Below are 25652 nucleotides of genomic sequence, written 5' to 3' on the forward strand. Positions count from 1 at the left end.
AGAGCACGACCTATCATTTGCCTCACTTCCTGACACTCGCCTACATGTATTTAGGAAGATCACATCGCGTACAGAGCACGGATCTCGTCGAATAGAATTTCCACGATATTGTCAAAGCCGCATAGATGCTAGTTCTTAATTCTGAAGAAAACGTTTTATTTTTTTTTTTCCTAAATTAGAAATATCGTCTGGCGACCGTCGAAACAAGAACACCGAAAAAGCTCTTCTGGCGCAGTAATTTATAACGCGCCTATATATCTATCTATCTATTTTAATTCTCTCAATCTTATCCCGGTACTTCCGCTCATTCAGCGTCTTCGCACAATCGCGCCGACGGCTTCGCGGATCGTAAAGCTCCTCTCCTGCTCGAAAATCATGCCCGTCACTTTTTGCGCCGGGCAACTCGCCAGTCATTAGCCACGCCGGTAGATCTATCATTATTGCGTACGAGCGGCTATCTGTAATTGGCGAATGTAAACACAGAGTGTAACCCGCTGCGTGTGTTGGTACGCGGATGCGCGTGTGCGTGCGAGGTTTGCGTGCTGATGACCATAGAATGCCGCCCTGTTCGCGATTTACGAAGATAGAATGTGCGCGTACGATTTTTCATTATTTATGACGAGTCCATCAGTTACATATATTTCGCGTAAATAAGCCTAAAGTGTTATAATTTGCATCAACAATCGATAATCGAGAAAAAGATTTTTAACCTCGCGATACACATACATGCTGAATATTGAAAAATCTCTATATATTCAGCTTCTGTCCAACGTGCGCGCATCTGTTTTATTTATGAAACTTAATAACATTCCCGAGAAACTTGATAAACATCGATTATTTATCATTGTAAGCAGAAGCAGCGACTTTTCCGTCATTTAATGGAGCAATCTGCCTCTCAAATTCATAAATATTCAACACGCGTGAAATGACTTGTCCTTGACGGAACCTAATAATAAATAGCAAGACAGATTGGCCGAGCCGATTATTTCTCTGGCCGAGCGATTTATTCCTCGCGACGATTCGGCAGGTTGCGATAAATCATCGCCGGTCGGCGATAACGAACGGACGCTCTATCGCAGCGTCAATGGCAAGAGCTACTTAAGTTCAACGAGTACAATATCTTATCGGGTGAGACTTACCGGAATACGAATAGCCTCGTCGTTGTCGTCGCGGTCGTCTTCGCCGTCTGGTTATATCCCTCGGTTATCTTTCCTTGCAGGGCGTTGAAGTCTCTGGAAGCGCGCGCTCACTGAACACCCCGCGGTGGCTCACTTCACCGTTCGGGCGGCCCGTCGCACCGCTCACAGCAGTCTCTCATACCCGCACAGGTCCACACGTGTTAAATTGTCACGGCACCACCCCGATTGTAACTTTGACAGTCGGTTGCACCTTGCCGACTCGCGATCGCGAATTTTATTCTTTTCGGAAAAGCTCCAAAATACTCGGTCGAGCTTCTTGTTCGAATAGCGATGGTCCTGGCGAAGCTTTTAAGATTCCGACAGAATCATCGTCACCCTGATGACGTCGTAGCTCGATGCGGCCGGGCGACGTGGTCAATCACCGTGGATTGGGTGTTCATTAAGAATACCCGGCTCGTTGGTCAGCTGTTGTCGTGCGAAACCTTCCGGATCGCTGGTCCCGCTGATCGCGTGGCTGGACGCGTGATGCTCACAGGTGGGGGCGACGATGTGTCGTCTTGGTGAGATACCGAGAGAGTCGCGGGTGCAATATATCGGTTGTGTATCGACGGTCCACCGACGATTCAGTCACTTGTGATGAAACGTGGACCGGAAACTTCTCTCGTCGAGCGGGCAGAGTGGAAACGTCACTTCTCGTCTCGACAGTTCTGCGATCTATCCCGAGTATTCCATCGTCCAGACGAGGAGTCTTCTGCTTCGGGGTTCTACAGGATTCCTGGAAACAGCATCATCTCCTTGATGTTTATACTTTCAAAATGTACACCGAGACGTAGCGCAAACGCGTTTAGATCTACCGACAGCCGAACTAAAGTCGCGTCCCGCTCGTCGCCGAGAAAAGAGATATCGCGTCTCGCGGGTGAATCCACGTCGCGTGAGATGCCGAAAGGACACTTTCGCCGAAGGTTCTTCCGTCGCAAGGGTCCAAAAATTTCGTCGCGATCAGCGCGTGACGAACGCGGCGCGTCGATGCGTGATGGAGGGCGAGTTAGCCGGGGGCCTTACGCGTTCGAAGCTGCGGGCCCGTGCGCGCGTTAACGTCGTAACCGGTCTCCTAACGTCGTCGTGTCTACGATCGTCGTTCTACCTCGTGGAGCGTGCAGCAGGAGGCGTGCTGTCCCGGACTGGACTAGCCTGGGCCCCTGGAGTAGAGAGGGCCGGTCGCGCTTCACCTCCGCTTCGCCAGCCTCCCTCCACCATCGTCGCTTTAGGTGCCCCTCTCTTTCTCTTCGGTCTTGCGCGGGGCCCTCTCCCTCTCACCTGGGGCCTTCGTGTGCCGCGGCGGAACACGCCGCGGCTTTACCTGTCTCTCCCTCTCTCCCTTCCGCCGCGACCTCTCGCGATATCAGTGAGCGAGAGAGAGAGAGAGACGGCGAGAGAGATCGGGAGGCGTTTAGTGCGGGGGAACAGAAAGAGAAAGAGAGACGAACGGAGAAAGAGAGAGGCGCGATGGAAAAAGAGGCCCCTCTCTTTTCCCTTTCCCGATCTTCTGCCGTACGTTCGTACCGCGACGCCCCTACTGTGATACGACGAAAGAATCCTTCGCTTCGCAATGATTTCGGGGATCGAAGGGGTTTGCCGAGACGCCGACGCAGGCACGAGAGTGATTCGCGTAGAAAATCGTTTCGAAACGAATCGAAACGTCGTTTGCTAAACAATCAGGTAACACGAAAAAAGCTTTGCGCAATATGTATAAGCGATTTAATAACACAGGACTATCTCCGACTTGTTGCCACAGCAATAAAGATTGTCTGGAGATATGTTATTTTATAGACAAATTAAATTCATTCTTCGCTTGTTAAAAATAAATGCATAAAAATAGGCGAGAAATATATCACTTGATTGTATCTCGCAATGTACTGCATTACACAATGCTATGACAAATTAACGACAATGCCGAGTTAAAGATACCGATTTCTACCGTTTTCAGGCGAGAATAATACACGCATGCTGTGCTAGAAGGAATAAAATGGCCATTTAGAGTCGCGTATTCACAATGCGAATCGACGTACTTAATGTGCCATGTTTCCTCGACTTCTAACAGCCGTCGGAACACTTATAACGTTAGACTGGTCTGAGCATTCAGGTCAATGATGGGTGAAATTAAAACATCGATTGCACACGTACACACACCTTTCGAAAATACGAGAAATTGGAAGTATCGCGCCGAATACTCAAGAATATATGCAATTCGAATCTCTCTCTCTTTGGGCGCTTTACCGCATCGCCGAGCAATATTAATCGACGAAAGAAATAAAACCACAAAATCGACAATCACGCTACCTACGGACAAAATCCATTTGGTCGTTTCTTAACTACCGTCGTTAGGTTTAACGCCGGGGTTCATTGTCGATAAGTGGCACTAGACGGAGACGATGTAACGACCGTCATTCATCGGTCTTCGTGGATGGCTCTTTATGGCTAAAATTATGCTGCGTGGGCTAGGTTGGAAAGTCGCAAATTACTTTCGGAAGCGGTTCTTCGTCGGAGAAATGAAACGTTCCGTAAATAAATCGTAAATGATAAGTTACGATTCAATTATCGCTCAAACGGCAGACATTGTGGCGCGCCAAAAAAATATCTTTTTCTTCCAAAATAGCTGTCTAAAGCCAAAGTTAAATAACAGAAAACAGCAAGAATCTTTCTCCGTCGCTTATCGGAATACAAGGATCTACGGAGGTCAGATTCGCGTCTGATCTCATCTCATGCCGCTAATGTTCCGTGTGAGACTGGTACCGCGCGACGACAGAACGGAAGGCGGCTTAATGATCGCTCGTTTAATTACGGCACCGGCAATCAAAATCCGCCGAAAAAAGTCCGTCGTGGCGATCGCGCGGCGGGATCCACGAAGTTCACACCGTCACCGTTATGGGCGGAACCGAGAGAGCCGGAACCACGCTTCCTGCGCAGAACAAAACTTTCCTCTCTGCCCTCCCCCCCACTGTCGTCGTCGGCTAAATTGAACTTTGGACAAAGTTGTTGCATGCACCGTGCTCATATTATACTGCCGGCCGAACTGCGAATCAACGCGCGTCTCTCTGTCGTCGGAATGCGCGCGCGGGCGTGTGAAACGGAAGCACGTTTAATTCGGTAAGCGAGCTGACCCCGGGATTGTCGACGGAGAAATGCTGATTGCGGAAAAGCAATATAATTTGGTGATATAAATAATTCGTTTCGAATATGCAGAGCGTTGCGCTAATATTTTGCGCGATTAAATATCCTCCTCGCGTTCAATAAACTTGTACTGTTAAAAGAAAATTATGATTATAATTTAAATAATTGTAGAGGAAAGTCAATCCATTATTTGAGAATAATGTGTCGTAACCAGGCTTGTTTTGAAACGCAAGTAAATTTGCGCCTTCGCGCCGTGCAATTAGACATAATTAGACGTCGCGCGCTCTAAAGAGGCCTTCATAATGAAGACAAAGTCACACGTGCGCGCAACCTGTCGTCGCGAACTGCTTCAACGGTCGCGCCCGTAAAAAGTAACGTGCAGCACCTCACTGCGTCCGCTTTAGTCGAATAGTTATGCACCCCTTACGCTATCCCTGCGCGGCGTCCGCCGTCTGCAAGTTCTAATGCCCGCGTGTTCTACGGGCGTTCGTTGCACTTGCTGAAACAGCTGTGGCACCTGTGGCTCGCTAGTAAGGTGCAACGTTCCCTCGCACACACCCTTTTGCCGCCACTTCATCAGCTTTCCACCGTTCGACCCCGCAATATTCGCCAGACTAGATCACTCGACCCGGCTTAATGATATCTCGATCTCGATATTCGTTCCCCATACGCGCTCGCCTTATTTTCTTCTCCTGCGGCATTTGCTGGCCGTCGGCGAACGATCGATGGCGCGCGATGGAATGCTTGTGCCTGTGTATTATCCGTCTAAATATAAATAACAACGATGCGTCCAACGAGAATTTTACTTCATAATTTTTTTTTCAAATAATCTGCAATTATTACTCTGGTCAAAATAAATTTTTAAATTCATTTTTGTATAATATATCTACAATAACTGTTAAAAAATTAGTCGATTTTTACATCAGATATATTAAAGTGTATAAAATGATATTTTTAATCAAAATCGATTTAAAATAAATTCGAAAACTCATTTTTTCATGTATTATTTCCATAATAGTTGACAAGGAAATTATTTTTTGCTTCTGCGCATACTGTTGTCATGCGATTTTCGAGAGATGGTCTTCGCGACAGTTTCTCTTGTGCGTCTCGGCGAAGGACTCAAGGATACAAGAAGTCAACGAACTCGGAGAGTATGAAAAAGGGGCAAAATGAGAAATTGTCTAGCCCGGTGGGCGGCCGGAGAAAAAGCGCGGGAAGCACATGGCCCAAAATAGAGCGGACGAGCGAACAAACCCGGTGATCAGCTGGTGCCGTCGGATCCCGAAAAACGCGCACACGCTTCTCCGACCGTTAAGCGCCCTTCACCTTTCGCAGAGGCGCGCACATGGCCCCCGGGCCTACGGGAGTCTAAGGGCAGGGTGGTGCGCTACTCCTCGAAGACACGCACGTCTCGGCCCGGTATATATTCGCATTAATGGTATACATTATTATCGCGCGCGATGTTCTTCTGGGGATGGTATATACGGTAACGGCCGCGCGCGTCAACGGTCCTGGGCACCTGACGCCTTATAACGAGTCCGAGCCCCTTCTCCGTAGGGGCGGAGCCCTTTCTTTCCCTTTTCGTCACAATCGTGAGGCGAGGTCCTCTCACCGATCGCCAAGTCCGGTAGCCGCGACCTTCTTTCGCAGCGCGTTCGCCACGACGCCCGGCATACGAAATTAGTGCCCGCGCGGCCGTCAGGTCGCAGCCGAGCGCAACCCGGAGATGTCCCGATAGGGTAATTGGACAGCCCCGAAATTTTCGGTTGATCTACTTCGCATGCAGACTGATATTATTTAATTAGCACATCAACGCGCACACGCAATCAATTTCACCGCGAATGGATACATTATAAGTAATTGACGTGTACACACGTATCCCTCCCGAAAATGAATATTAAAATTACCGGACGTGTTATCTGGCGGAAAGAAAGCACCTTTCGAGCAGCTAGATCAAGTTATTATTATGTTATGTAAATTAGGCATGAATAACGATCCGAGAACTAATTAACGCGCGAACGTCACGATATTAAACAGTAAAAGAAGAAAACAGCCACTGAAATGAAAACGCGCGGAATAAATCAGCGAGATGGGAGTGTGTTCCGAGCGAATTGGTCGTTAGATTGGGTTACTCGCGGCCGATCACCGATTCGACGGGAGATAGACAATTCCGGAGATTGGTTCTCATAGCTGAACACGACGCACAGCCCCCGGGAGCGAGGGACTTGGCGCGAATTAGTACCTGAGCCTGACCGCGAAACCTACCGTCGAGGTGAGAAGCCGCTGGCGCGTATTAGACGCTGCATCAACGTATACTTTGATCTCACGGGATAACGCGTCCGGGGGTGCGTGCAACGCGAGATAACGTAAATAAAGACCTTAACCGCGCGACCGTACACCCACGATTTAATGAGCAATCGCGCTCCGTTCCGCGTATCTGTCGATTACCGGTGCGCGCTGCGGCATGAGATAAGAACGGCAATACGGGTGTGTTGCTTTATTTTTCGATATTAAGAAGGGAGCGTATATGGGCTGCGTGCCCCGTGAATGTCGATCGACAGCTCGCCCGCGGCTGTCTGGGCGGTGCGAGAGATGCGGGGGAAGCACGACTCGAGAAATGGAAAATAGAAGAGCGAGGTGCGCTGTGCGCGGCGGCGGGAGTGAAAGCAGGCCCCTTCGTTTGCCGCGGGCTATGGCGTAAACGAATAAATAAACAATGAATATTGTTGCTCAATAGCTTGCTTTATGAAGGTAAAATTCAAATCTTAGAGAAAAGACAAAAAGCGTTACGTCAGTTCAATCTAATCCAGATCTCTTATAGATATGCAACGCGATAGAAACGAAATGCCTACTTATTTTCGTTTAAGACCGCGCGTTACCTTATTAGATACAGCGTTACGTATAATTAATATCAAGCCGTACGTTTCTCGAGACGTTAGAAATCCAGAGAGCCGGCGGATGATAAAGTGATAGTGTGATAGCGATACCACTTTCGCCTGTCGAAGGCGTTTCGAAAACGGATTCATCGATCAAACGCGTACACGCTTAGATCCGTATCGCTCGGAAAAACAATTCCTGTACGTGCGAGCGGCGGCTACGATGCAATCGTAGGTCGGCGAATTCACCAGGCAGCAGCAGGTGCAGCTTTCTTTCCGACCGCGCCGGACGTAAGGGTAGGTAATGTCTTTTCTGTCTGTTCCGCTTCCTACCGCTTTGCGAATGGCTCCTTTTTTTTTTTTTTACTCGTCACGCCCGTTTCAACGGAGAATTTATTACGGCGCCCGACGCACTGTGAGAAACATTATTATTGATATAAGCCCTCGATGCATTATGCATTCGCATTAGGATATTTGCATGTGAATCAGTGAGAAATTTTATTCATCACTAGAACCTTAATTAGATTCATTCCGCGAGTTTACTGAATAATGGAATTGTTGGAATTTTCGCGAGTTTAAATTGTCGGCTGCTAGAATACTACTTATCGCTCCAATATTTTAATCGAGTTTCGGCAATGTATCACGCAGCCTCCGCTCGCATTCCATCCTCATCCTATCGCTGAATGTAATGAGAAAATAACACGAAATTACACACTACGTTCGAGCGTGTACACAGACCGTCGGCTCCATCATCGTCGTCTACAACTTTCCGATTTGAAACGCTCGGTGGGAAGTCAACGAAGCCGAAGTCATTTACGTGGGGAGTCTTTTTAAATTCCCGCAATAAACTGCTGGACAATACGCGCATAATGTTTTGTTTCATTATGTTCGAATGGACGCTGTTCATTGTACGGCACGTAAATATCTCGTTTAAACGTTACAACAAGAATGAGCCCTGACGCTATCTTCGTAATGTCGAGGGGGGGAAACGAAGGGAATAAACGACAGTCATAACTTTGCGATAAACTCCGTCACAGTATTTATCAACGGATCATCTCGAGCATCATCGAGGCTGGTAAGTGGGCTACAAGCGCGCATAAAATATCGCTGGATATAAAGACGTTGTTAGGCTCTTAGTGGATACTCAACCGGCTCTCTCGCGGTTTAATGCTTCATCCAAACACTCGAGAGAGAGAGATCTTCCCGCCTCGGGCTGCATTTACGGCGAACTCCAGCGTGCGCCGGGAGCGGCGTACGATGCGACATAAACGCACGCCTTACGTCTTCTTGAAACCACCTCTAAACGATGTACTCGCCTTCTCACGTAAACGTGTAACGTATAACGCATAAGGTATCGCCGTCAGTAGCTAAGCGTGGCTCACTTCTTCAGCCTACATTATTTGAATTACCTTCTCGAAATAACGCAGTTTTCCATCAAGTATACAATTATTCAATGCGTCCATAAAGACGCAACATCTACGATTGATTAATTATGAGCCTTTTATCATAAAAAAAAACAATGAATCAAAAGCGCGAATGTTGGGACGCAAGAGATATTACAAATCAAGCAGAGTAAACAGATGTTTGGGCCGAAGAGAGTTCGAAAATCGCGCTTCACAGCCTTTTTTCTTTTCATACGTTACACGCCTTTAGACATCATTGTTAATCTCTCTACATGCCGACGTCTAATAATTTAAAACATCGTCACAAGTAGATTTCTACGAAATGTGATGTACGGAGGAAAATTTCTCGAGCCCTCGCGGAATCGGACCGTGCACGTAGCATCGAGGCAGGTGTTGCGATGAATCCGGGAGAGGCACGCGTCATAAGCAATCGCCTGATCGCAGGGCAACCCGGTGGACGCGCGGCGCGGCAGCGTCAGAAGCTGAGGCAGCCGACAGGCTCGTTTGTCGCGTGGCTGGGCCGCGGCGCACGCTCGATCGCGGAGTTCGCGACCCGACGGGTCCGGCCGGTGACCGCCGGGACTCCTCGCCCCGTGGAGAACAGCCGGCGGCAACGGGAAGGGGGCCCGGCTGCATAGAGGGGCGAGGGGGTACGCACGGAAAGAAAGAGAGAGAAGAGGAGGCCTCCGGAGGGGCCAGAGAGCAGCGACGGACACGGCCGCGGGTGATTACGTCGCCTGTCGGCGCGGAACTGTCTCCTCCTACCCGCGGCGCCTACCGCGCTCCGATTGGCCGGGCTCCCTGCCGAGGAAACGTACCGGCTTCTCGCCGCGGCTTCTCTTTCGTTTCAACTCACCTCCGGACCTCTCTCGGCACGCTCTCGTCGGTCTCCTCTCTCTCTCTCGCTCGATCCTCCCAATTGTACGTCATTCTTGCCGCGGCGGATTGTCCGTCATTGTCTAACTGCCGGCACGCCAGACCCCGTCTCCGTCCGTCCCGCACGGGTTTCATTTAGCAGTCCTTCGTCGTTCGATACGCTCCGTCTTTGTCTTCCGTTTTGTTCCTTTCATATTTCCCTGTCTCTCTTTCGGAAAGGTCCTCGCCGGTTGCCCGCCCTCGTTCGGCTCTTAAACGCTACGAGTGGAGGCTCTGCCCTGCCCGAAAGAGACGACCATTCCTTCCGTAGCCCCCCCACCAGTCTGTCCGTCGCGATCGGGAGGAGAAGGTGGACGATGCGTAATTGTCGAAAGAGTAGATTGCCGAAGGAGTATATTCAGAACGTGCTAGGGGGAAGACGCACACGGCAATGTATATTTACAAGCGAAAGCAAATAATGTAATTCAGAACGGAGAGTAAGATAGCAAGAGCAAGCCCTTCGATTATTCGAAATTTACATTTTGCAATCTCATCAGGCTAGATGTGCTGATATAAAAACGATAACAGTAAATGATAACGTAAATAGATAGCGAGCATTAAGAGCTCGTATTAAAGCAGCGAGTAAGTTCGCAGCAACTAAAGTGATAAGATTAGCGGAACGCCGATGAATAACAGTTATTCGTGTCTCGATAAAATACTCGATACGACAATATGTAAATTTGGAAGATGACACGCTAGAATTTGATTTGTCAATCATCGTTTGCGCGCGACGAGACTGTAATATACGTAATACGGTCGATGATCAGCTGATTGCCGTTAGTCGGTCGATGAGCGATGCGAGGGATCGGGAGAGGCGATAACAGAGATAGATAAGAAAAATCGATGTGACTTTTCAGGAAGCTTTCCGCGCTTCTCCGCGAAATCTCATCGGTTTTCTGCGGGCGACGAGATAATTCGAGCGATAACGTTGTCACCCGACGGAATATTTCGCTGCGATCTGACAGCGGGCGAAATTTGCATAACTCATCTGCGGATCGTCGTATCGCGATATCTCGCAACGATGCTAGAATAATAATCAACTTAGGATCGGGTCGCGAGAATTTATGACAGCCCCGCTCTGTTTTTTCTATAAAACACCTTAAATTATTTTGCGATTTAATCAGGAACGCGAATTTGCAGCGCTAATCCGTTTTCTGATCTATAAAATTAATTGCGGGAAGGCAACAAAAGCGTATACTACGCATCAAAGTTATTTGGAAATAATTTCAGTTTTATAATTTTAAAAAAATTCCAATTTGCGATGCAATACTACACGCCGAAATTTGCTCATGAATGTCGTTATAATGTCGGAAACGCAAATTGTATTTTTGCATTCCCTCGTATCCGTGCACTTTATATAAAAGCTCATGGATTTCTATGAAATTATGTCTAGCCAGCGTTTGCACACTCGCGATTATACGTGCCCGTTGAGTTTATCGAGTCTGCATCGTGATTCTTCACCGGCGATTCTGCGCCGGGTTTCGTGCGCAGAAAGAATTTCACTCCCGTAACGAAATGAAAATTGCGCGGTCGCGAACGCGATGCGCGGGTTTCTATTTATATATAAATAATAGACCGCCGTCATCCTACTTTCGTTTCAGGCGGAAGCGAGCCGAGCGGTCTGTGATATATGCGAGATTCAATGCGCAGCGCCGGGCATTGCCGTTCTTTTCCAAGCTATTCCGACGTCACTTCCACGCGGCCGCGCAACGTACAAATTATTACGCGACGCCGGCATCGTATCATAATCGTATTATGCAGCGCTCGCGCGGTGCATATTTAGCTTTATGCAACCGCAAAACGCGTGAGATCCTGCGCGCACCGAGATACCTGTATCCGCGTGTACGTCCCAGCTTTCTCGTGGTGGAATTCTACACGGAGAATTTCCCGTTAATCTTAATTCGCCGGGATGTTGACAAATCCAACTCAATTACCCGTAACTGCAAAACGCGTCGCGTTTGCGCGACGATTCCATAAATATTCCCCGCGATATCTCTTTCATCGAGCTGTGCGCGATCTATTAGAACGTCTCAATAACTCGACAGTATTACCGCGGATGTTTTCATTGATTTCGCCGAGCGTTAAACGCTTTCCTGGTCAAGTGACCGTGACACGGCCTGCTCGCCCACCAGGTCGACGACGGCGGACGCCGCGAAGCGCGATCCTCTTATCCGCGACGGCGGCGGTCCCTTTCGCGATGATCCAGATCGAACGATTCTCCCACGACGGAGGAGATCCATGTCCCGGCGAGAGATCGCGATGCCCAATAACGGACAATGACCGCGACAAACTAGTAAACAACAGCGTAAAACCGATCATTATCGCTCCACCGGGAAATTGACAGTCGGAACGATGCGCATCTTTCTTTACTCTCACTCTCCCTCTCTCTCTCTCTCTTTCACGAGAGAACGATTACGTAGTCGATTGAGCTAAATTGAGCTGAGTAACGGTGTCGCAATTCTTATTAATAACAGATGCAGCATCGTAAATAAGTTTCGCACGGTGTGTGACGTTAATTCGCCGATGTCAGGTGTCGATAAATAATTTCACGAAACATGCATCGAATCCGGCGATGATGTACGATTTGTACCGCGGTTGATGTAAACGCAATGAAATAAGATCAATAAAATTAATTGGTACCGTATAATATAGAAATAATTGATATTTAGACATAAAAAGTATTTTTGACAGCGTGAGAATCAAAATAATCCATGAGATAAGATCAATTAAATTAATTGATATTCCACAATGTAGATATAATAAGATGTAATAATGAAGGATCTCAGTCAACGCGTGGAAATTGGAATAATTATTCAATCTGACATTACGTAAGTGTTGATCCAAATATAAATAAATCTGCAAGACATCATTATCTCTAATCCTGATGTTAAATCCTTACGCACAAAATTATTGTATAATAAAGAGCCTCGTAAAGTTTTTGCAGCGGAATAAAATCTATTCCGTTATATAAAATATTCCTGCGACCTCTTATTTGATTCTAAATATCCATAAAGAATATCCTGAAACCGGTTCGATTCCGGAGCGTGCGTCGGCCGTCAAACGTGTCGCGGATAACGCGCACCGCTTCGGTGAAGGATCAAGGATACGCATCGTGAATCGGGAATAACGTTTCGTCACCGACCGCAGGTGGCAAAATGATACATAAATAAAGGGGCCCGATAGCTACGCTCTTTAAAGGGTCATCCCTACCACTGCAGCATCGGCGCAAAGCACCTGAAAAGCGCGGCACCTGGTAACACCTGTCTCACGTCGCGCTTCGCTTCGGGAGCAACGCCGCTTACAGTTTCGTAGGCAGAAGATGCGAGCGCCGGGGGTTGCGATTGCCGGACCGTGACGTACTCTCTCGACCGATGTTATATTTCCAGTTAAACGTTGGCGGCGCGGCGCCCCGTGATTTTACCCCGTGGAGCAGAACGATCGTGCTCACGCGGATTTTGAAGCAAGCCGACCGACCGATCGCGTCGTTCCGCTGCCTCTCCGCGGCTTCGCGAGTGAGTTTTGCACGCGCGTCGCTCCGTATCATTTCTCCTTCGCTCGGTATCGAAATTCTACTTGAATTTATTTTATTCCTGAATACGTAAATTAGATACCAAATTAAATTTAAAAATATTAGACGTACAAGTATTAATTATAAAATGATCAAATGAATGACTAACAACATGTAATGATTTTGTGATAATAATACAGCTTCTAAATAGACGGCAAATCGACGACAATAAGATTGGCGCTTTTTTATTCGTGAAACACGATCAGGTAAACGCACGGTGCACAATCGGACTCACGACACAAATTTGATTCGATCGTTCTGGACACAAACCGCAGTGATCGAGAGCGCGCCTCCCCTTTGATCGCCGTCCTAATTGCCGCCTACGATTTACCGCGGCGCTTTTTTGCCGAGTTCGATTAGGAAAGTACAAACGGAGAATCGATTCCGCGGCTGATTACACTTTCGAAACACCTGCTAAGAGACGCCGGCCTTTGTATGTCGTTCCCCACGTTCCCCTCGTTTTTTTTTGTCCAGTGCCTGCGATGACAAGGATCTCTAAATCCAGCCGCAAAGACTTTCCAGCCCTCAAAATTAAATTTTTCAACTATATTGTAATCAATTCAATCATTCTAACTTTTCATCTCTTTTTTCTGAGAAGGAAATATTTATCGCATATAAAATAAAAAATTACAACATCACATTTTGTTATTCACTACGCGACAGTGTTGCTAGACAAAGGATTAAACTATCATGCTCACGCGACGGCACGACTCCGCAAGCCAATAGCGGTAGATCGCGGAACTGCGAAGTCGACGACGAGGCGAGAACCCGAAGGCAAGGTTCCTCCGACGGCCGGCCAGCCGCGGGTGTCCGCGCGTAATCGTAAATGAGAGCGCGAGCGCGCGACGGCAATCGTTAGAGATGATTACGCAATTTGCATCGGGGCAATTTACATCGAAGATCATTCCGCCGCTGGCAAGGCAGCGAGGATAACGGGACGGCGACGAGGACGCGCGGTGTCGCCGCGGGTCATGCCTATGCTAATGACACATCTAACCGGTACTTCGGGCTCATTCATAAGACGAGCGGCTCTTCTCTGAATGAGCGCCGGTATCACAAAAAAATGCATCAGCAGCGGTGCACGCGCACTTTATTGACTAACGCTTTATGATCCCGGCCGTTTAGCGACAGACGATTATCGTCGTCAGCCCGACTACCGTGAAAAATTCTAACGCCGATACCCATCGTGCGCGCCCATTAATATCTCATATATACGAGCTCCCGCTCGATTTTACAACGTGTCTACCGCATTTAAGATTCCTGGCCGTGGATGCATTATTGCGTATCTTAACTAAGCGTGGCACTTTGCATAACCGGACAAAATGAAAAATTGTCACGAACTTGTTTACCGCACAAAATCTTATCAGTGTGTTGATGTACACGTTAGTTTACTTCTTCTGTGAAAATTCTCTCACTTTGTTTGCGCACGTTCGAGAACGACTGCGTCCGCAACAGTGGGTCGAAAATTCGCAACAGAGGCAAGTTTGAACGAATAAAAAGATTTAGAGGGGAGAAGGGACTGGTCTGATCGAGTCACGACTCGATCGAAGGGTCGAGATGCGATTTCAGGTGTGAGCTCGACCGACGCTCATTACAGAAATATCACTCGCGGCTACTACATCGCGGCTACGGAGTCGCGAGGGGAGATTGAGGGCCAGCGCGATCCGCTGGTGTATTATTTACACGTGTAGAAGAGGGAGCCTTGCGGTCGCGTGGATTTCCCCCCCCCGCGTCAGTAATCGGCGGCGGCACCGCGAAGAAGAGCGGGATAGATTAAATTGGGACAGGTAGCTGCGAAGTGAACTGAAGAGTATCGGAGTCACGTGCAGCCTCGGCGCGACCGGAAACACGCTATAAAGAGGCGGCCCTCGGGGCCAGACTACCGAGAGAATCCGCAATCCGGTCAGAGAGAGAGAGTTCCGTTTAGAGCGCGCTATTGCCGTTGAAAACGTGTTTCATTACGTATCAGATTTTAGACGTGAAATATATTGCATGCACTTTTTAAATTTATATTACCGTAGAGTGATTAATTATGATATTTGCTACTGAAATTACTACGTGACGAAAAAAAATTTATTACGCTTGCCTGACGCTTTTTCGATAAATCAAAGTGAAATAAAAATAAATACGACGACCGAGGCAAGCTAAACTGAAATGAGGAACCTTTTCTGCGGGATGGAGAGTAGTTCGCTCAATAAGTTATTTATTAATAAATTAAATCGGAAATTATATCGACCCCCTGCCCCCGTCAGTGCGATCGTGAATATGCTAAAAAGAGCAGGTCGAGCAAGAACTGGATCTAATCTTGCTTGACAGTATACAAGTTGCCAAACAACCTCTAGTCGCCAGTGGAGAATATTTAAAACGTATAAATAACATCCGTCTTAGAGTAGATTATATTTCTTATCGCGTTTATTTATGGTGAGCACTGGAGAATCTCAAATTTAATAACATTATTAATAACGCGATTGGGAAAAAAACACAAGTCGATAAAACATTATTGACTAAAGCTATCAACATTCCACTCTAATGTAATTCTGTGTTCTATTTCTCGTATTGATATTTTATATAATGAATTAATTTTACATCTGTTCAAATTAATCACACACACTCGCAGAATATACACTCACGCATATATTGACATATAGAACGCATCGCGCGATAAAGATATTTATGCGATATATAAATATAAATATTTGATAATGCTATAATTTTTTCTATCTACAAAATTTTGCAATTACCGGAAATAGATAATTATATATTATATAAATGCGATTTAGTAATTTAATTTGTATCTGAAAATGCAACTAAGAAATGTTAACCAATAATGTGTATTTGTAAAATTATTCGATATTCTCGCATAGCTAATATAACGATGCACAAGTTGATGCCACGAAATAAAAATTAAATGCCGCACCATTATTTAATCGCACCTGGACATTTTCTCGTGTTTCATGTCGAAGTCTCGTTGCCGCAACACCGTAAGCAGCAACGGGCGTCCTCGACGCAATTTGTCAACTCCTTATCGTTGCATATGTATAAGAAAAACGAGAAATGGATGCGTAGACGCGGCGACATTTTGTAAGAAGTTATCCGTTAACATTCCTCTCTGTATTTAATTATCATTCGTGAATAATCGGAGCATCGTACTCTCGTGCAGATGTTTCATTTCCTACTTCGATACACGATGTTCATGTGAGATATTTTTTTTTCCGATGGGACCTTTCTTGTCGCGAGCGATTGCGTGTTCACCTGCAGTTGCGACGCTGTTCCTAAATTGATAATATGCAAGAAGAGACGGCGACGCATCGGGGCGGGAATCGGCGGGACACACGCAAAGAACGTGCGAACGATTTTGAGATTATTCGGTCAGATAGTCGCACGCTCTTTCATTCCGAGTCGTCTTTCTTGCCGATTACTTCCTCGAACGCAAAGAACGACGGGAATCCGGACGAGGATTTTCATCCGCTGGGCAAAAGCGTCGCGTCACTCCCGTGTTTCTCGTTCGCCACGTAGATCCGCGGCCAGGCTCCTTCTTGTCCTCGGAATCGACTCGAGACCCCGCGTTCTTTCCTGCTCGCCACTTTCTTGCACACATTCCATCAAGCAAGTATGCACCGTCGATCGATCGGCCCGACCCAACACGATTGCCGTCGATAGTGGACGATCGTGCAAAAGTGGACACAAAGTGTCGTCATTTAAGGGAAAAAAAAACCACGATCAATGATCCTTGCAACATCCGACGGAACGAGAAGAAACAAGTGCGAGGAATATGGCATTGCTGTAGAAGAGTGAGAGAGCAAGATAAGAAGCGATGGAAACTATTTCAAAATTGTAAACCTTGCGAGGTCTGAAGAAATATTGTGAAATACGTTGTGTATTGCTATCTCTACTTTTATGTTAGACGTTTTAATGAAACGTATTTGTTCGACTATCGGCTAATATAATTATCAGCTGAATATAATTGCTCGACTCTTGCTTTCAGGAACTCGTATCACCGACTTAAAACGCGAGATTCCGGTCTGACTCGCGCATCGACTCGCGTGCTCTTATCAGTCGGTATTATATTATAAATTAAGAGAAAGTATGTATACGAGAAACACATACGTAGGTACTACTGGGCCAGAGGCGAATCAGAGCTGAACTATCAGACTGGTATCAGTGGTCAAAGAGTTTTGAGGTGACATAGAAAATTAATAGGAGACAACGACCGCACAATTTCTATAGCAAACGCTGAATTAATAATTGCGATAAGATATCAGTGTAATACATAAGACAAAAAAAATGATAACTCGCATATGCAAAAAGAGAAAACAGCGACAAAAAGCTTATATAAATATGATTACGAGAGTGTATTGTAATAAATTTTGAAAGCTAATTAATGACAAACCATATTAATATTTTTATTCTAGAAACTAATTGGAATGCGGTACGTTATTATAACTTTGCGATTAGATATAAGCAATTATATATTCATAGTGTGAAATCTAGCCACCCGCGTTACGCAATTGATATCAACGTTTCTACTCGCATTATCGTTTATATACGTAATGCTTAAGATCTTAATGTCGTGATCTTAATATCTGCATTCTATTATCTATCATATCTTTTCATTTTCGCGGACTGCCGAAGAAAGGAGACAGCAGTGCCGCATTAACTTCGGATCGCGTGTCGGCTTTCGCGTCTCACAATTTGTGTATCGGCACGTCGATCGCTATCGCGGTTCAATTTTAACAATAGGTATTAATACCGATCGGTCGTAAAGACACCACGCAGCCATGTTAAGCCGCGCTTGATAAAGCCACTGAATTATCACCTTTACGGCGCTTGCGTTGCTTGTCGCGCGCGGCATGGCACTGCTTTATTGCGGTTGTACCTAACATTATGCAGTCAATGTCGGTGTGATTATCGCACCGAACGCGGAACGAGTGATTCGAAGACAACGCAACGATTATTTCGAGCCACCTACATTCTCTCTTTCCTACCTACACAATTTTCCGTATATAAATAATGTATCTCATATTAAAAGATCGTCAATCTTAATATTCATGATACGTTACGCATTCACCGGATATTGGAAAATGCTAATAATCTATAGGTAATTAAAGATACGATCAGAGAGTTTGATATATAAAAATTGATAATGAATTTCTTTAGTACTATTTTTTGTGCGTCTAGAATCATTACGTGACGATTATTACGATAGAGTTTCATAATTAACTATCAGGAAAGATTTCTCTGAGGAATGCAAGGCATTTTTCTCGGTTTCCAGGTCACGCCGTTAATACCTCCGATGTCCGCCCCCTGATGTATAGCAGTGAAAGCTAGGTGTGGAATAAGAGGCGTGACAAATCGCAGAATTAGGTCGGCCAATGCACAACGACGACTTGCGTGCGAATAAATGCGTGTACATATACGCATGAGACCGGTGTCTTTCTCGTATCTTGCTGCTGCATCGCGTGTACACTCGAGTGCATTAAAGAGAACACTAAGCCTCGAAATAATGCAAAATAATTTTTATTTTACGTTGTCTCTCCAAACAAATCCTTAACTATCAATTTTTGGTGCACTGCGACAACCGAGATGTTTAGAAATCGATAAATCTATCGATTATTCATCGAACTCGTCACATTTTCAGAATCGAGAAAAAATTAATTTAGATTCTTCTAATAAAAATCAAATTTAGAGAAAAACATAAAAAAAAAATAGTTAATGTAAATAATTGCCAAGTATTTATTTATAAGACTATTATTTTAGTATTTCTTTTTTGCTTTCTCGTTATTGTAAAACAAATTCAAGTCTAGTATGCAACGGAATAACGCGCTCGGTGCATTCAGAACGGGCAAACTAATGCGCTAGAGTGTACATATGTATGAAGGTGTGTGTGTACCGCTCGCGCTTGCACGCGGGGCCCGTGATTAATCCTCATACGCACGCCCATAATTCGCCCCTGAATTGCCTCGTAAACGGACCGACCGTGCGGATTAAATGGGTGCTTTTCAATGCGGCTCCCGGTCTTATCTATCCGAGCTCGTGTTATTAGTCCTGGCACCCGGGCATAAATTGATATATACATGTCGCGCACCCAAAGACTGGTTTGCCCGGCGATTTCATACCTTATACGCGATAGCTTTTTCGTAGCCGCGTTAATTAACGCGCTCTAAAATCGAGCGCAACGTCGTTTAATGTAATTAGAATTGATTCGATTTAAATCGCGGCGTAAATCGGTCGGGGTTTGATTAGTTTCGGAAAACGCGGCTCCGCGATGAGAGCAAAGACGCTAAGTTGTAATTACGGACAGTTAACTTTGTCGATAAATAATAAGAATATTTTTTGCGATGACGAGTCAGACGAAACGTCGTCATCAATTACGTAACTAACGCGCTGGGAATTTCGTGATTGGAAAATGCCGTTAACTATATCCGGGGAAAAACATTCGCGTTGTATAATTATGTGATAACTGTCACTCGATTTTATTTAACATTCATAAAGACGTTCTCTCCCGGCATGATTTACACAAGGATTCAGGTGGACTAATAGACGATAGTAGTAATAGACGCTCGGAAGCCGTTCGTTCGTTCCTCGGGTCGGCGGCGAGAGTTGCTCTTCTAGAAGACTAGTCAAACTAGTGTAACACGAACGAGGACGAAGGCAAGAGGAGGAACTATTGTTGCTCGCGGTCGGCAACAATGCCGGGCACGCTTCCTTTGCCACCGCGAAAAATAATCCAGGCTTTGTCTATGATGTACACCACAATGCACCGTCCGCTCGTGCAGACTGTCGCGTTTCTGCAACGTACGACGTTATTTTTTTCAGAGTAAACCCGCTTGTTCCCACACTGTCCTTCTGTCCTGAATACTGCGTAGCCCGTCATACGAAACCGATGCCGTGCCTCGTGAAACCTACGAGACTCCGTAAGCTCCGAACTCTTTATTAACCTCAAGTGCCATAAATGATTTATAAAACTATTGTTGTACCTGCACTCTCACGCAGAATTTAACGAGTTCCATTGAAATTGTACTCTCCTGATAAATACAGATTTATTATTGCGCTATAAAGAATTGAGAATACTTGTGAATGTCAAGCAATTTTATATTAACATATTGTCAGTTCGACAAGTTTGCCGGCACCTTATACGTCGGTTATTAATTCATTCATATTGCCGGCTGGCGTGTACCGTAATCCATTGCGACTGAAACGCCCCGCCGTCATTAAAGCATGATAACGAGGCCCTCGGGCGGCGAAGAGCCGGTGCTCAGCGCGTAACTCCTTTAACTTCCTTAACCCGACGCGCCGACGACGACACCTGCCCGCGAGCGGAACATCGATTTTTTCCCCGAACGCCGCACCGGGATTTCCTTGGAGTGCATCTCCGTGCATCCTTCATCGGATCACCCTGATTACATCTCCAAACGTCACGCGCAATGTTTTAATGACCGCCTGCCTTGCATCGAGCACTTTGAGTCTACATGCAGTTATCTTGTCGAGAGAAGGAGAGAGGGAGAGAGAGAGAGATCTCGCGCGATAAAGGCCGCGCGTGAACATAGTAATCTTGATATAGGATGCCTCACACGTAAAATGATTATGTGATAGATATTACAAAGCACATGTAGTTTAGATTAAACGTAGGAGCTGTGTCGAGATCGGTGAAAGTTTGCAGGATTGCAAATAGTAGCGTAAATAATGTAATTCTGCAAACATTGGAAGATAATCGAAGCGCCGAATCCTCGCTACATTGCTGCCACGCGATGAAAAAGTTAACGCCAATCGATGGAAAGCATCGATTGCTAGACAATTATTTCGCAAGAGTTCGGCGTGAACGAGCGCGGGATGTTTTGCCTTTTCGAATTTGTCGTGATTTTTTGATTAGATATGCCGTTGTAGTTCATCGGCGAAATGAACAACCGCGGGGATTTCTACATCTGGGAAACCGCCACCTGCTCTCGATGTGCCGCGGCAAAAAGCACCGTGACTCAATGCCGCGAGGAGAAATCGGGCGACAGATCGATCGACGGGTGGTAAAGCCACGCCGTCTCGGTACGGACGCCGTCTTCTTAATCTCGTTCTCACTCGCGCCCCGCTGATTCCGAGTTTGTTTACCACTTTTATCGAGCGTTGCCGCCGCGAAAGAGACGGGGTCTTGTTTCGTCTGAAAATTCATCGACATCGAAAGAAGCGTGCTAATTTATCTTGTTGCGCGTAAACGGATAACGTCTCGTGACCGTATCGATTCTTTTTTCGACGGCCGCGCCTAATTGGATCGCCCGCGTTTCGCGAAATGACCCGTCGTCCGAAAAAAGTCGCCCGCGTTGTAGGAGGTCTTCCCGAGAATAGATTTATTAATTTCATGGAATTGTTCTTCACGGATCTCTCGGACCCGCATGCGAGAATCGCACGGTCTGATCGAGCGGAACCCCCACAGGCCGTACCGAATCTCGGCTTCCCGTTCTCTAAACCGGACGATCCCTCGCTAGAAGGATTCCTCTTCTAACTCTAGTTCCAAATGCCTAAAGCATCATAGCATCCAACGCAAGAATGATCTATTATTAAAAAGATCATTATCGAATAAATAACTTTCATAAAATAACTGTGCGAAAAATTTCAGTCACGATTTCGTAGCATTATTACTCGTGATTCGTGCCGACGATTTCCGGGTACGTGCTCTCTTCGCGTCTGCGAAAGGTGCGCGCATTGTGTGAAAAAAAAGGACAAGAAAGGAACCAGCGAGAAACGCCAAATCGGTGCACCGCGGTATAGCGGCGGGGTCAGGAGGCTGCCCGTCCGGATTGAATGGCAGCATTTAAAGCGGCTTAAAGTCAGCGCGGACGTAATCGGCCCTGTCGATCTTCGGCGTTCGCCATAATCCCCGTACGCGAGATGAACATGTTCAGGGGCCTCCATTCAGCGACGCCCGGTTCGACGACGAAAGCGTTGTCTCTCGCCGATCCCGCGAGGATCTCCGGGCGCGTCGGCACCGATCATTGTGTCCCACACGATACGGAATCGCATAATAGGCCCACGTCGCTTCCATCGTTGTCCGGCGCTGATACGAGAATAAAGACTGTCCGTGAATCTCGTCGATCGGTGCCTGCTTCGTCGCTCCGGTTTTCTCTTCCCTCCTCTCACTTCGCGCGCGGGATAGATCTCCCTTCGTCGCCCCGCGTCTCGAGATCCTTCCATTGTGATCGTGGATCGGCGATCGTGGTTATCGCGGCGCGAACGTTACCGGTACCGTCTACACGATGTATACGAGGCCCCTCGTGTTTCCCCGTCATCCCATTGCCGGCCGACGTTGAATCCCGTGTCCGTGCGCCAGATAAGATCGTGATCGATGGTACGCGCGATCGATATTTCGCCTTCACGTCTCCGCCACGGACGCCTCTCTTTGTGCGCGCCGGGAAAATTCGACGTTTCTCGCGAGCGATCTTACGCAACTACTCCGATTCCAGGTCGCAAAGCCATCGGAACGGTCACAGTATTTGTGTGTAACAATTATAAGTCCACGATACGAATGTTGTAAATCCCCGAGAATTAAGTATATAAAGAATAAAAGGAAAAAGGAAACACGGACGAAAGTGTTGCGCTGCGAAAAGTGAACGTTCGCATAAAAATTAGCGTCTCGTCTCCTACGATTGTAACCACTGTCGTAACGCGGCAAGGGCCGGCTATCTAGGCGCAAGAGAGAAATGCGCAAGAAGCCGCCACAGGATGTCGGGATAATACACATTATAGTCCAGCCGCCGTTATTACGTATGAGTCCGCCGTCTTGGCGATACGTGCGCAACGCCGAGCCGGAAGGACGATTCCCGCGTGTCTGCTTTTCCTGCATGAATGAAATGTAATTTAAGCTTACTCAAGTACCCGTATTTTCATTCATCCCACATTAAGGTACAGACGCTCCTTGCGACTGTCCCCTCATGCAACGGCGTCGTTCGCGTAAACGTCATTGACCAGCATGCCGCGTAGATGCCGAACGGGCTGACCGCGAGAGATCTTTCAGATCCCCCCGTTTTCACTTTCCGACTTTATTCGGGGAACACCTGGCGTAGGTACGCGAGCGGCGCGACGCAAATCGCGGCAGAAAATTCGTATCGCCCCTCAGGTGGAAGGCAACTCCGGCAGCCTTTAATTTGACGCGACGCGTCAAGGTAACGTCGTGGCAGTGGAGAGAACTCGGGGCGCGCGGGGGCAGGAAAGAGGGTAAAAATCGGTGAGGAGGAATCATGGCTGGATGCACTCCCTCCCTGTGTTCACGCACTTTTACCGTCGGCCAGTATCGGCATTGCCCCTGCCGTTTTTCGAAGAGGGGAGAACGCGGACGACCTGTTGAGCGTCGTCGTGTCGAGAGGAATTGCGTGTATCACGATGTACGTAGAACGATTGTAACGAAAAATTGCTGCGGCGCGCACGACGATTGCTGCCCGGTTGGGAAAAACTCGCCTCGCGACCCGCAATTCGCCGACAAGAAACATCCGGCCGTTTCCGGCTGAGTATCGTTTCTTCCGATCGCGGCAATATTCGCTTTCGTAATTTTTTTTGCGTGAATTGTTGTGTAATAAATGTAAAATATAAATCAGTCATTTTCGTCGATAAAATTTCTATCCATTTCATTCTCATCTTGTACTAAAATATAATAATAATATCGTTAAAAAATTCGAATTTATTGCGAGTTAAAATTTTATTACACGTATAATTAAAAACAATTATTTCTTGATCAATTGTATTCTCTTTTCTAAACTCTCTACTTTTCTCTAGAAAGAACCATATGAAAATTAAAACTTTTTTAACGCATTGCGCATAAAACGCAAAAGTTAATGTTTGTCAAAGTCGTACAGATTTTAAAAGATTGAGAGACAGCTTTTGCTCAACGTTTATCTTTTGCTTGAGCTAATTTCTTCCGGTTGTCAACAAGTAGAAATCAAACTAAAACAATATGCCTTCTCGAAACGTGCCGAGTTTCGCAGCGCTCCACTTTCTCTCGCGCGTCTTCTTTTTTAATGACACTCATCAGAATCATTTATAATGGCCACCGCATACACGGCGAATGACAAATTACATTTTACATAACGTCGATCCCTACCCGATGCGCTCGTTCTCGCGGGGCACGTGCGTTCGTATAAAAAGAGAGAGCGACTGAACGAACGAATGACAGTTCGTTGCTCGATGCGATTTCCGAAGATGGCAAAGTTCGCGATCGTCGCGATCGTCCTCCTGGCGAGCACCGGCTCGCTATCCCAGAGGCTAATTAGAGAAACGTCCGCGCAATCCACAGGTGAAAAATATTTAATTAAATCACAACATAATTCAATAATTATTACTAACTACGCGCAATAAAATTCTGTCTTCTATGACTTTTTTCAAAGAAAAACTCATTGTTTTGTTTTATCACAAGATGAGCATACAGCGGCTATCAGGGACATCCTGCAGAAGATTTCGGGCGGGAAATCGAATGTGGAGGACGACGCAAAGCTCGTCGAGATCATTCAAGAAGCGATTGTGAGGACCGCGGAGGAAATTAAGACGCCCGCGGGATCGATCGAAGCGGCCGCGAAAAAGGCGCAAATATTAGTAGCCGAATTGACGTCGGCGTACACAAACGCTATTTACAAATCCAAATCCCCGGAGGAGGGCCGAGAAAACTTTGGACGCTTTCAGAGTACCGTCCAGGCGATTGTGGAGTTCATTAAAAACGGTCAATTTTTAAAGTAGCACTCATGGACGTAATAAACGTGGCTCTCCGAGCGAATTGAAAAATCCTGTTTCCTTCCGCTATCTGTTACAACCTCGCACTGCCTGTACCTGTTTGTTGCCAACATTCTCTCTCTCTCTCTCTCTCTCTCTCTCTCTCTCTCTCTCTCTCTCTCTCTCTCTCTCTCTCTCTCTCTCTCTCTCTCTCTCTCTCACACTGATGTAACATAGAGAATCGATAAATATAATTGTGAGTTAATCATGCAACACACATTTATTCCCTTTCTTTTCTAAAAACGTGTAAAGCTTGCGTTAAAATTAAGAGATAGTTGTAGATAATATCTATAAAGGCGCAAGTATGATTAATCTCGCGCACAATGGGAGAAAAATATTTTTCATATTTATACCGCGGCCGCGCGCGGCCTTCGGCGATCGTTTGTATTATTTTGCCGGCAAGACGAGAGCGAGTAACGCAGAATTATTCCTGCTGACGTACGACTCAGAGGCGGACGATCCATTGTAAAAGCGGCGGTGGGCTCATAATCTGGCGATGTAGGATCTCTCCAACCCATGGGGCTGACCGGAACTGCGCCTATGCTCTTTCGCCGGAAGCGCCGCTGCCACATGTAGTAATATAAATTATAATGCCTTTACGGTTTTTCCTTTTGTGGATTTGCATTTAAAACACCGGAATGGCATTGTCGTCGAAATCGCCGAACGCATTATTTTCATGGAAATAAGAAAGCTATCTGCGCAGGGCTCCCCCGTCGATATCCTGTGCGGCTTTCGCGGTTTCCTTCCAGTCCCGTTTTTCTCTCGCCCGCACGTCCCGCCGCCACGGAGAGAAGAAGATTCGCGCATCGTACAAAATTCGATTCGCATCTAATCGTGC

The 25652-nt window shown here is 46.6% G+C and overlaps 1 protein-coding gene and 2 pseudogenes across 5 annotated transcripts in view; 2 read left to right on the forward strand and 1 right to left on the reverse strand.

The window, feature by feature from the left end:
* sv (shaven) overlaps positions 1-25652 on the reverse strand; it is a 154951-nt gene that overhangs the window by 118012 nt on the left and 11287 nt on the right. For 3 of the 5 annotated variants that reach the window (XM_067359865.1, XM_012373231.2, XM_067359867.1), the window contains exon 1: positions 1140-2332. The gene's annotated coding sequence lies outside the window, so the exon portion shown is untranslated. Of the gene's footprint in view, positions 1-1139; positions 2333-25652 lie in introns of those variants that run through there. The other 2 variants (XM_067359862.1, XM_067359863.1) reach the window with 2 other exon arrangements.
* LOC137001059 (uncharacterized) lies at positions 1470-8729 on the forward strand (annotated as a pseudogene).
* Positions 8493-25536, forward strand: LOC105675669 (uncharacterized; annotated as a pseudogene).

Source organism: Linepithema humile, chromosome 7, assembly GCF_040581485.1.
Source record: "Linepithema humile isolate Giens D197 chromosome 7, Lhum_UNIL_v1.0, whole genome shotgun sequence".
Classification (NCBI taxonomy): domain Eukaryota; kingdom Metazoa; phylum Arthropoda; class Insecta; order Hymenoptera; family Formicidae; genus Linepithema; species Linepithema humile.